The following is a 12,472-nucleotide window of genomic DNA, read 5'->3' as shown; positions in this document are numbered from 1 at the left end:
GAAACAAAAACTGGCAGAACTAAAGGGAGAAATAGAAAGTTCTACAATAATAGTTGGAGTCTTCAATACCCTACTCTCAGTATTAGATAGAACCAGAAAGAAGTAAAGAAATAAAGGATTTAAACAACACATAAACCAACTAGATACAATGGGCATATACAGAACACTGTGCTCAACAACAGCAGCATATACATTCTTCTCAAGTGTACATGGGACATTTTTCAGGATAGACCATATGTTAGGCCACAAATTGTCTCAATAGAATTTATTTATTTATTACTGTTATCACTACAAATTTTATTCAGAAACCCATCTTTGTGGTTTGCTGTTGTTGTTGTTGTTTTAAAAAAAAATTCCCCTTATGAACTGGCTTGGTCAATCAACCACAACCCTTTCTAGCAGACATAAGGTAGAAATGGCATGGCTCAGAATCGCCCAGATCTTTCATGATCTCTCGACCGCCTCCTGTCATGATCCTGTCCACTGCTGCCTCCACCACCGCTACCACCACTGCACCACCATGGTCTCTAGACTGAGAACTACGCTCCTGGGATTGGGATCTCGATCTATGCTTCTTGGGATGGTGCCCATACAGCTCCCGCCACAGCTCTCTGGAAATGGGCTTCGAATGCATGAAGTTGCAGAAGCCGCCTCGTGTGCATTCTCCTATCTCATACTGACGGCAGCAGGCTTCTCTGAAGTCGGTCACAGGCGACAGCTCGGCGTGGATTGGCTGTCCGTTAAACCAACGGTTATTCAAGTCAATCACAGCCTTTTCTGCATCTTCCTCATGGCGAAACGACGTACACGTTGTACACGTTCACCACCAGGTGGACTCCCAGGTTGTCACAGACGTTCATCTCCTCAACTTCCCCATTCTTCTCCTCCATTTCTGTAAAAAACTCCTCAAAAGGCCGGGCACGGTGGCTCACGCCTGTAATCCCAGCACTTTGGGAGGCCGAGGCGGGCGGATCACGAGGTCAGGAGATCGAGACCATCCTGGCTAACACGGTGAAACCCCCTCTCTACTAAAAATACAAAAAAGTAGCCGGGCGTGGTGGCGGACGCCTGTAGTCCCAGCTATTGGGGAGGCTGAGGCAGGAGAATGGCATGAACCTGGGAGGAGGAGCTTGCAGTGAGCAGAGATCGTGCCACTGCACTCCAGCCTGGGCGCCAGAGCGAGACTCCATCTCAAAAAACAAAACAAAACAAAACAAAACAAAACACTCCTCAAAAAATTCATCATAGTGTTCCTGCATCTCAACATCACTCACAGCACAGCGCGAACCATCAGCAGACAGGGAAGAGTTTTGAGGGTTACAGTAAATGTTCAAGAGGGCAGTGGTCTGGCTAAACGTTGGTTTATTGTGCAACGGAGAGCACCTGTCTCCATGACAACATGCTCCAATTCTGAAATAAAATGAACAGCTGACTTTGTCTTTCTCAGTGCCAAAGATGGAGGCCAGATACTCCGCCATTTCCCACCCGCTGCCCGCCGCCACTGCCGCCAACACTGCTACCAACGCCGCCCTAGAATTTAAAAGATAGATATCAAAGTATTTTCTCTGACAGAGCAAGATAACTTAGAAATCAGTAACAGTAGTAAAATGGCAAAAGTTCATAAAATTATGAAAATCAAACAATGAATTGAAGAAATCACAAGAGAAATTAGAAAATACTTACAGATACATGATAATGGCCTGTAACTATTTATGCACCACACCAAAACTTATGGAATGCAGTGAAAGCAGTGCTAAGGAGGAAATTTATAGCTATAAATGCTTACATTAAAAAACAAGATCTCAAATCAACAACCTAACTGCAATTTAAGGAACTAGAAAGACAAAAACAAACCAAACTCAAAGTCAACAGAAGGAAGGACGTAATAAAGATGAGAAGAGAAATAACATGAGAATAGGAAAACAACAGAGAAAATCAATGAAACAAGAAATTGGTTCTTTAAAAAGATCAAGAAATTGACAAACCTTTAGCTAGATGGACTAAGCAAAATAGGGAGAAGAGTCAAATTACTAAGATCAGAAATGAAAGCAAGGGCATTACTAGTGACTCTACAGAAATAAAGAGGATTATAAGAGAGTGCTATGAATGATTACATGCCAACAAATTGGATAACCTGGATGAAACTGATAAATTTTTAGAAACACAAAACCTCTCATGGCTAAATCACAAAGAAATAGAAAATCTGAATAAACCTATAACTAGCAAGGAGATTGAATGAGTAATAAAAAGTCTGCTGAGTAATGAAAGCTCTAGAACTGATGCACTGCTGAATTCTACCCAACATTTAAAGAACTAACACCAATCCTTCTCAAACTTTAAAAAAAAAAAAAACAGGAGAGAACACTTTCTAACTCATTCTATGAGGCCCTGATACCAAAGCCAGACAAAGACACTACATGAAAACTACAAGCCAATATCCTTTATGAGCACTGATGCAAAAATACTCGACAAAACACTAGCAAACCACATTTGGCAGTATATTAAAAAGGATTATACACCGTGACCAAGTAGGATCTATTCCTGGAATGCAAGGATGATTCAACATACAAGAATTTATCAGTGTTTCCATAGCAATCTACAGAGTCAATACAATCCCTATCAAAATCCCAATGATGCTTTTAGCAGAAATAGAAAAACCCATCCTAAAATTCCTATGGAACTTCAAGGGACCCTGAATCATCTTAAAAAAGAAGAACAAAGCTGGAAGACTCATACTTCCTGATTGGAAAACTTATTACAAGCTATAGTAATCAAATAGTATGATACTGGCATAAAGACAGACATATAAACCAATTGAATAGAATACACAACCCAGAAGTAAATGCTTGCATATATGAACAAACGATTTTTTATGTGGGTGCCAGGATTATTCAAAGGGGAAAAAAACAGTCTTTTAACAATCAGTGCTGGGAAATATGGATATCCACATGCAAAAGGATAAATTTGGACCCTTATCTAACCATATACAAAAATCAACTCAAAATGGATCAAAGACCTAAATGTAAGACCTAAAAGTATAAAATTCTAAAAGAAAACATAGGGCTAATCTTTACAATTGTAAATTTGACAGTGATTTCTTGGAAATGACACCAAAGGCACAGGTAACAAAAAATAAATCAATAAATTGGGGCTCATAAAAATTTTAAAAATCTGTGCAATGAAAGACACTATCAAGAGAGTAAAAAGGCAACCTACAGAATGGGAGAAAATATTTGCAAATTATACATATGATAAGAGATCAATATCCACACTATAGAGAGAACTCATAAATCTCAACAGTGAAAAAAACAAAACAACATGATTTAAAAATGGAGCCAGGCATGGTGGCTCATGCCTGTAATCCCAATACTTTGGGAGGCCGAGGTGGGTGGATCACCTGAGGTCAGGAATTGGAGACCAGCCTGACCAATATGGTGAAACCCCATCTCTAATAAAAATACAAAAAAATTAGCTGGGCGTGGTGGCATGCGCCTGTAGTCCCAGCAACTCAGGAGGCTTAGACAGGAGAATTGCTTGCACCTGGGAGGCAGAGGTTGTGGTGATCCGAGATCGCGCCACTGCACTCCAGCCTGGGCAACAGAGCAGAACTCTGTCTCAAAAAAAAGGGGCAAAGAGAGCTGGGCACAACGGTTCATGCCTGTAAGCCCAGCACTTTGAGAGGTGGAAGTAATCAGATTGCTTGGGACCAGGAGTTTGAGACCAGGTTGGACAATATAGCAAAACCCCACCTCTACCAAAAATACAAAAAAATTAGCTGGGTGTGGTGGGGCATGCCTGTGGTCCCAGCTCCTTGAGAGGTTGTGGTGGAAGGATTGCTTGAGCCCGGGAGGTGGAGGTTGCAGTGAACAGAGATCATGCCACCACACCCCATCCTGGTTGACAGAGTGAGACCCTGTCTCAATTTTTTCAATAAAAAATCATTTAAAATGGGCAAAGGATTTGAATAAATATTTTTCCAAAGAAAATATACAAATGGCCAATAAGCACAAAAATACATACTCAACATCAGTAATCATTAGGGAAATATGAATCAAAACTACAATGAGACACCACCTCAGACCCATTAGGATGGTTGCAATTTTTTAAAATCAGAAAATAACAAGTGTTGATGAGGGTTTGGAGAAGTTGGAACCCTTTTGCACTGTTGGCAGGAATGTAAAATGATACAGCACTGTCGAAAACAATATGGAGGTTCCTAAAACAATTACATATGGAATTATCATATAATCCAGCAATTTCACTTCTGGGTATATAACCAAAAGAATTGAAAGCAGAGTCCGAAAGAGATATTGTATACCCATATTCCATAGAGCAGCATTATTCACAATAGCTAAAACATGGAAACAACACAAGTATCCATCAACAGATGAACAGATAAGCAAAATGTAGTATATACATACAACAGAATATTATGCAGTCATAAAAAAGAAGGAAATTCTAACATATGCTACAGTATGGATGAACCTTAAGGACATTATGCAAAGTGAAATAAGCCAGTCACAAAAAGACAAAGTTGACCAGGCATAGTGGCTCACATCTGTAATCCCAGCACTTTGGGAGGCTAAGGTGAAAGCATTGCTGGGGCTCAGAAGTTCAAGACCAGCCTGGGCAATAGAGCAAGACCCCTTCTCTACAAAAACATGAAAAAAATTAGCTGGGTGTGCTGGCACTTGCCTGTGATGCCAGCTACTGGGGAGGCTGAGGTAGAAGGGTCACTTAAGCCTGGGAGGTTGAAGTTGCAGTGAGCCATTATCACACCACTGCACTCCAGCTCATGCAACAGAGTGAAACTCTGCCTCACACACACACATACAAATTAACAAAAAAGACAAATATTGTATGATTCTACTTATATGAGGTACATAGAATTGTTAAGATCACAGAGACAGAAGGTAGAATGGTGGTTTCCAGAGTCTGTGGGGAGGAAGGAATAGGGAGCTACTATTTCATGGGTATAGAATTTCTGTATTGCAAGATGAAAATAATTATGAAGACAGACGGTGGTGATGGCTGCACAAAATATGAAGTGTATTTATTTATTTATTTATTTTTGGAGATGGAATTTTGCTCTTGTTGCCCAGGCTGGAGTGCAATGGTGCAATCTCAGCTCACCACAACCTCCATCTCCCAAGTTCAAGCGATTCTCCTGCCTCAGCCTCCCTAGTAGCTGGGATTACCAGCATGTGCCACCACACCTGGCTAATTTTGTATTTTCAGTAGAGACAGGGTTTCTCCATGTTGCTCAGGCTGGTCTCGAACTCCCGACCTCAGGTGATCCGCCCACCTCAGCCTCCCAAAGTGCTGGGATTACAGCCATGAGCCACCACACCCGGCCTTGAAGTGTATTTAATACTGCTGTACTATACAAGTATAAATGGTTAAGATGGCAAATTTTATATTATGTATATTTTTTCACAATTTTTAAATGTGGAAAAAAAGTAATTACCCATGAGGACAAAAAGAATAGAAAGAGTCAAGAGATGAGGAAAATTAATCAATTTTGAAACATAAAAAAATTGATAAAGTTATACCAACCCAGCCTCCACCCTAACCATAAGATAATGCTAGAGGAATTTAAAGCTGATAGTAGGCCGGGCGCGGTGGCTCACGCCTGTAATCCCAGCACTTTGGGAAGCTGAGGCGGGTTCATCACGAGGTCAGGAGATCGAGACCATCCTGGCTAACGTGGTGAAACCCCATCTCTACTAAAAATATAAAAAATTAGTCGGCCGTGGTGGCAGGCGCCTATAGTCCCAGCTACTCGGGAGGCTGAGGCAGGAGAATGGTATGAACCTGGGAGGCAGAGCTTGCAGTGAGCCGAGGTCATACCAATGCACTCCAGAGCCTGGGCAACAGAGGAAAAAAAAAAAAAAGCTGATAGTACACTGAAGGTAACCATAGTAACAATAAAACCTAAACCCAGATCAAATCTGTACTAAATTACCTCAATTACCCACACAAACAGCCTATGAAAAGGAGAGGCATATTCATTTCTAGGCATAAATACTATTTATTACAGCCTCTACTGTTCTACACATGATGTCCAACATTCAATGCAAAATTATGAAACATAATGTGGAAAGAATAGTAAATGATGTTGGGACAACTGAATATCCCCATACAAAAAAATAAACTGGACCCCTACCCCACACCATACACAAAAATTTACTTACACTGGATCAAAGACCTAAGCATAAGAATTAAAACAATGATAAAACTCTTAGAAGAAGATATAGTTGTAACCTCTTCAAAAAAAGATGTACAAAAGGCCAATGAGTACATGAAAAGATACTCAATATCATCAGTATCATTAGTCATTAGAGAAATACAAATCAAAATGACGTGATACTATTCTCACCCACTAGGATGACTATGAGGTAAAACAAAAACAAAGTAATGAAATAAGTGTTGACAAGGATGTGGAAAAATGTGAACCCTCATTTATTGCTGGTAGGAATGTAAAATGATGCTGCCACTTTGGAAGAGTCTACCGGTCACTGAAAAGCTTAAACAGAGTTTCTGTATGACCCAGCAATTCTACTCTTAGGTTATACCTAAGAGACACACAGATGTTCAAACAAAAAGTTCTGCATGTTTTTTTGTTTTCTATTCACAATAGCCAAAAGATAGAAACAACCCTAATATCCATCAACTGATGAATGGATAAACAAAATGTGGTGTATCCATATCATTAATATTATTCAGCCATAGAAAGGATGAAGTACTGATACATGCTATGACATGGATGAACCTTGAAAACATTATAGTAAGTAAAATAAGCCAGACATAAAAGGCTACATATTGTATTATTTCCTTTATATGAAATGTTCAGAATATGCATATATAGAGAGACAAAAAGTAGATGAGTGGTTGCCAAGATGGGGAAAGGGAGGAATGGAGTAATTGCTTAACTGGTATAGAGTTTTCTTTTGGGTGATGAAACGTTCTGGAACCCGATAGTGGTGATAGTTGCATAACATTGTGAGTATACTAAATGCCTTTGAATTATAAACTTTAAAATGGTCAAAATTGTGACGTTATATATTTTGTATGTTTTACCACAGTTTTTTTTTTTAGGATTAGGCAATGGTTTCTTAGATATTGCAATGGTTTCTTAGATATGACACTAAAACACAAATAACAAGAAAAAATAAATGGAACTTCACCCAAATTGAAAAGTTTTGGCTGGGCCTGCTGGCTCACACCTGTAATCCCAGCACTTTGGGAGGCTGAGGTGGGCAGATCACCTTAGGCCAAGAGTTTGAGACCAGCCTGGCCAACATGGTGAAACCCCATCTCTACTAAAAATACAAAAATTATCTGGGTGTGATGGCAGGCATCTGTAATCCCAGCTACTCAGGAGGCTGAGGGAGAAGAATCATTTGAACCCAGGAGGCGGAAGTTGCAGTGAGCAGAGATGGCGCCACTGCACTTTAGCCTGGGTGACAGAACAAGACTCCGTTTAAAAAAAAAAAAGGAAAATGAAAACTTTTGCACTTAAAGGACACTATCAAGAAAGTGAAAAGATGCCGGGCGCGGTGGCACACGCCCATAATCCCAGCACTTTGGGAGGCCGAGGAGGATGGATCACCTGAGGTCAGGAGTTTAAGACCAGCCTGGCCAACATGGTGAAACCCTGTCTCTACTAAATACAAAAAAAAAAAAAAAAAACAGCTGGGAGTGGTGGCGTGTGCCTGTAATCCCAGCTACTTGGGAGGCTGAGACAGGAGAATCGCTTGTACCCAGGAGACGGAGTTGCAGTGAGCCAAGATTGTGCCATTGCACTCCAGCCTGGGCAAGAGCGAAACTCCATCTCAAAAAAAAAGAAAAAGAAAAAGAAAGTGAAAAGACAACCTATAGAATGAGAGAAAATCTTTGAAACTCATAGATTTGATAAGAGTCTAGTATCCAGAGTATATAAAGAACTCTTAAAACACAACAATAAAAAGCAAATTAACCCAGTTTTAAAACAGGCAAAGGATCTGAATAGACATTTATCGACAGAAGATACATAAAATGTTAAAAAGCACATGAAAGATGTTCGGTATCATTAGCTATCAGGGAAAGGCAAATCAAACCCACTATACATACCCGCCAAAATGACTATAATCAAAAAGATAGGCAATAACAAGTGTTGGTGAGGATTTGGAGAAACTGAACTCTCATACACTACTGGTACGAATGTAAAGTGAGGCAGCCACTTTGGAAAAGAGCCTAACAGTCACTCAAAAAAATTAAACATAGAGTTTCCATCTAACCCAGCAATTCTACTCCTAAGAGACATGAAAACATACAGCCACACAAAAACTTATACACGATGTACATAGCAACATTTTTCATAATACTGAAAAAGTGGAAACAACCCAAATGTTCATCAAACTGATGAATGGATGGATAAAATATGGTATATCTATACAAATACATAGAATATTATTCAGACATGAAAAGAATGAAGTATTGATTTACACTACAACATGAACCTCGAAATATGCAAAATGAAAGAATCCAGTTACAAAATACCACATAGTAGATGATTCTATTTATATGAAAATGTCCAGATAGGCAAATTCAGAGAGACCGAAAGTAGATTAGTGGTTGCCAGGTAGTGGGAAAGAGGCATAGAAATGACTGATAATGGGCTTGACCGTTTCTTTTTGGAGTGATGAAATGTTCTAGAATTACATAGTGGTGATGGTTGCACAACTTTGTGCAACCCCTGTATTGTACACTTTGAAGGGTGAATTTTTTTTTTTTTTTGAGACGGAGTCTTGCTCTGTTGCCCAGGCTGGAGTGCAGTGGCACAATCTCAGCTCAATGCAAGCTCCGCTTCCCAGGTTTATGCCATTCTCCTGCCTCCACCTCCCAAGTAGCTGGGACTACAGGCACCCGCCACCACGCCCGGCTAATTTTTTGTATTTTTAGTAGAGACAGGGTTTCACCCTGTTAGCCAGGATGGTCTCGATCTCCTGACCTCATGATCCGCCCACCTCAGCCTCCCAAAGTGCTGGGATTACAGGTGTGAGCCACCGCGCCTGGCTTTTTTTTTTTTTTTTTTTTTTTTTGAAACAGAGTCTCACTCTGTTGCCCAGGCTGGTGTGCAGTGGTGCAATCTTGGCTCACTGTAACCTCTGCCTCCTGGGTTCAAGCAGTTCTCCTGCCTCAGCCTCCCAAGTAGCTAGGATTACAGGCATGCGCCACCACAGCTGACTAATTTTTGTATTTTTAGTAGAGACAGGGTTTCACCATGTTGGCCAAGCTGGTCTGGAACTCCTGACTTCAAGTGATCTACCCATCTCAGCCTCCCAAAGTGCTGTGATTACAGACATGAGCCACTGTGCCCCGCCTAAACAGTGAATTTTATGATGTGAATTATATCTCAAAGTTTTATATCTCAAAAATTATACCTCAGTTTTAAAAATAAGGAAATATATCCTTTCAAAAAATGTTTTAATATATCAAAGTTAAATGTTAAGAAAATGAGAAAAGAAGTCATAGACTGGGAGAAAATATTTACAAAAGACCTATGTGATACAGGAATATTCAAAATATATGCTTACAATTGAACAATAAGAAAACCAGATAAAACAACGGGCAAACTATCTGAACAGACACCTCACCAAAGAAGATATACAGATGACAAATAAGCATATGAAAAGATTCTCCACATCCTATGTCATTAGGGAATTGCAAATTAAAACAATGAGATACCACTACACTTTAGAATGGCTAAAATTCAAAACTCTGACCATACCAAATACTGGCAAGGAGGTGGAGCAACAGGAACTCTCATTCATTGCTGGAGGGAATGCAAAAGGATACAGTCACTTTGGAAGACAGCAGTTGTTTACAAAACCAAACATACTTTTACCATATGATCCTATAGCTGAGCTCCTTTGTGTTTACCCAACTATGCTGACAACTTATGTGCACCCAAAAACCTACACATGAATGTTTGTAGCAGCTTTATTCATAATTGTCAAAATCTGAAAGAAATTAAAATGTCCTTCAATAGGTAAGTGGATAAAGAAACTCTGGTACATCCAGACAGTGGAATATTATTTAATGCTAAAAAGAAATGAGCTATTAAGCCATAAAAACACATAGAGAAACTTTACATTCTTATCACTAAGTGAAAGAAGTCATTCTGAAAAGCCTATATACTGTATGATTCCAACTATATGACATTCTGGAAAAGACAGAACTATAGAGACAGTAAAAATAGAAGTGATTTCTACGGACTTAAGTGGAGAGAGATCAATAGGTGGAGCACAGGGGATTTTTAGGGCAGTGAAATTATTCTGTGTGATATTATAAGTGTGGGCATATGTTATTATACATTGGTCAAAATCTACAGAATGTAAATACAGTGAACTTCAACTATGGACTTTGGTCAATTATGATGTATGTGTCAATATTGGTACATTGATTGTACCAAATATTCCAATCTGATGCTAATGTCGATAATGGAGGCTTTGTTGCGGGGGGGGGGTTGGTACTAGGGGAGGAGAGGGGGGTATGGGAATGCCGTATACTTTCCACTCCGTTTCGCTGTGAACCTAAAGCTGCTCTAAAAAAATTGTCGATTAATTTTTAAAAATTAAATGAACCATATTCTAATAGAGCTTCTTTTTAAAATGTGGGGGGAAAAAATAGAGCTGTATCCAAAAAGTTATGGCTCATATTTTAACAGGTTAAAGTTGAAAACTGTTTTAGGGTCTTCCTTCCTCTACCTGATTTCTGTAGCTTACCTGGACATACTCAGACACACAATAGATGCTTACTGAGTGCTTGCAGGAAGAACAAATCAGTAAGACTCCATGGCATAACCTCATGATTTGGGTTTTTATCTTTGTTTCTTCCCATTGCAGTATCGCTTCATCCATTTAGCATTTCTTAGGCAATTAATTATATAAAATGAGTATAATTTCCTGATGACTAAAACATACCAGCTTAAAGTCCTTACAACATGACAATTTGTACCCCAGACCAATCTAAGGGAGAGGCAGGCAGAAGCCACAATGTCTTACATGCCCTAAGCGTCGTCAGAAGCAGAACACCACCACTCCCACCATACTGCATTCATTACAATAGAAGTCCCAAAAATGCAAGGGAAGGAGAATTAAGCTTCACCTTTTTGTTTTTGTTTTTTTCTAGACGGAGTTTTGCTCTTGTGCCCGGACTGGAGTGCAGTGGCGTGATCTTGGCTCACTGCAATCTCCGTCTCCTGGGTTCAAGCGATTCTCCTGCTTCAGCCTCCCAAGTAGCTAGGACTACAGGCATGCACCTCCATGTCTGGCTAATTTTGTATTTTTAGCAGAGATAGGGTTTCTCCATGTTAGTCAGGCTGGTTTCAAACTCCTGACCTAGGTGTTCCACCCACCTCAGCCTCCCAAAGTTCTGGGATTACAGGCATGAGCCACTGCGCCCAGCCTTTAAGCTTCACCTTTTAAAGGGTATAGAGATAGCAGTATACATTAAAAATATGCATACATATTTTAAAACCACCACACAGGCCGGGCGCGGTGGTTCACGCTTGTAATCCCAGCACTTTGGGAGGCCGAGGCGGGTGGATCACGAGGTCAGGAGATCGAGACCACGGTGAAACCCCGTCTCTACTAAAAATACAAAAAATTAGCCGGGCGTGGTGGCAGGCGCCTGTAGTCCCAGCTACTCGGAGAGGCTGAGGCAGGAGAATGGCGTGAACCCGGGAGGCGGAGCTTGCAGTGAGCCGAGATCGCGCCACTGCACTCCAGCCTGGGTGAGAGAGCGAGACTCCGTCTCAAAAAAAAATAAAAAATAAAAAATAAAAATAAAACCACCACACATGCCTAGACACATCAGACTCAAACTTCCAAAACTCAAAGATTAAGAGAATATCTTGAAAATAGACAGAGAAAAGACATATTACATTGAAAAGAACAAAGCACACTTCTCACCAGAAATTATGCAAGCTAGAAGAGGAGGTCGTACTTCAAGTGCTAAAAAGAAAAAAACCATCAGTTCAGAATACCATACCCAATGAAACTATTTCAAAAATGAAAGTGAAATACTTTTTCAGACAAACTCAGGGTGACAGAATTCATCAGACCTGCATTACAAGAAATATTAAAGAAGTTCTTCAGGAAGATGGAATGTGATACCAGAGGGATGCTTGGATTTACATCAAGAAATGAAGACCTACTCCATAAATGGTTAAAAGGAAGCTCTAAGCCACCACCGCCTGCCTGCAAGCTGACTGCTTTCCAATTTTGCTTGGAAGGATCACTTAGCTTTGGAAGCCTAGAGAGAGGGGTGAGTGCTCCCAACTTGTAAAGGCATCTTCATTTGGGTAGGGTCTCTTCTCTGTGACCCAAGGAACCCTTGTCACGGTCATTATAAAACCTTCACAAAGGGCTTGAGTTTTCTTTTTTCTTTTATTTGAGACAGAGTCTGTCTCTGTCAGCCAGGCAGG

The 12,472-nt window shown here is 40.2% G+C and overlaps 1 pseudogene; it reads right to left on the bottom strand.

Moving 5' to 3' along the window:
• Positions 1-340: 340 nt before the first annotated feature.
• LOC129484579 (splicing factor U2AF 35 kDa subunit-like protein) lies at positions 341-1,478 on the bottom strand (annotated as a pseudogene).
• Between the last annotated feature and the right edge of the window lie 10,994 nt (positions 1,479-12,472).

The sequence above is a fragment of the Symphalangus syndactylus genome, chromosome 6 (assembly GCF_028878055.3).
Source record: "Symphalangus syndactylus isolate Jambi chromosome 6, NHGRI_mSymSyn1-v2.1_pri, whole genome shotgun sequence".
Taxonomy (NCBI): Eukaryota; Metazoa; Chordata; class Mammalia; order Primates; family Hylobatidae; genus Symphalangus; species Symphalangus syndactylus.
Note: the sequence above shows the minus strand (reverse complement) of the source record. Positions and strands in the feature narration are given on the sequence as shown.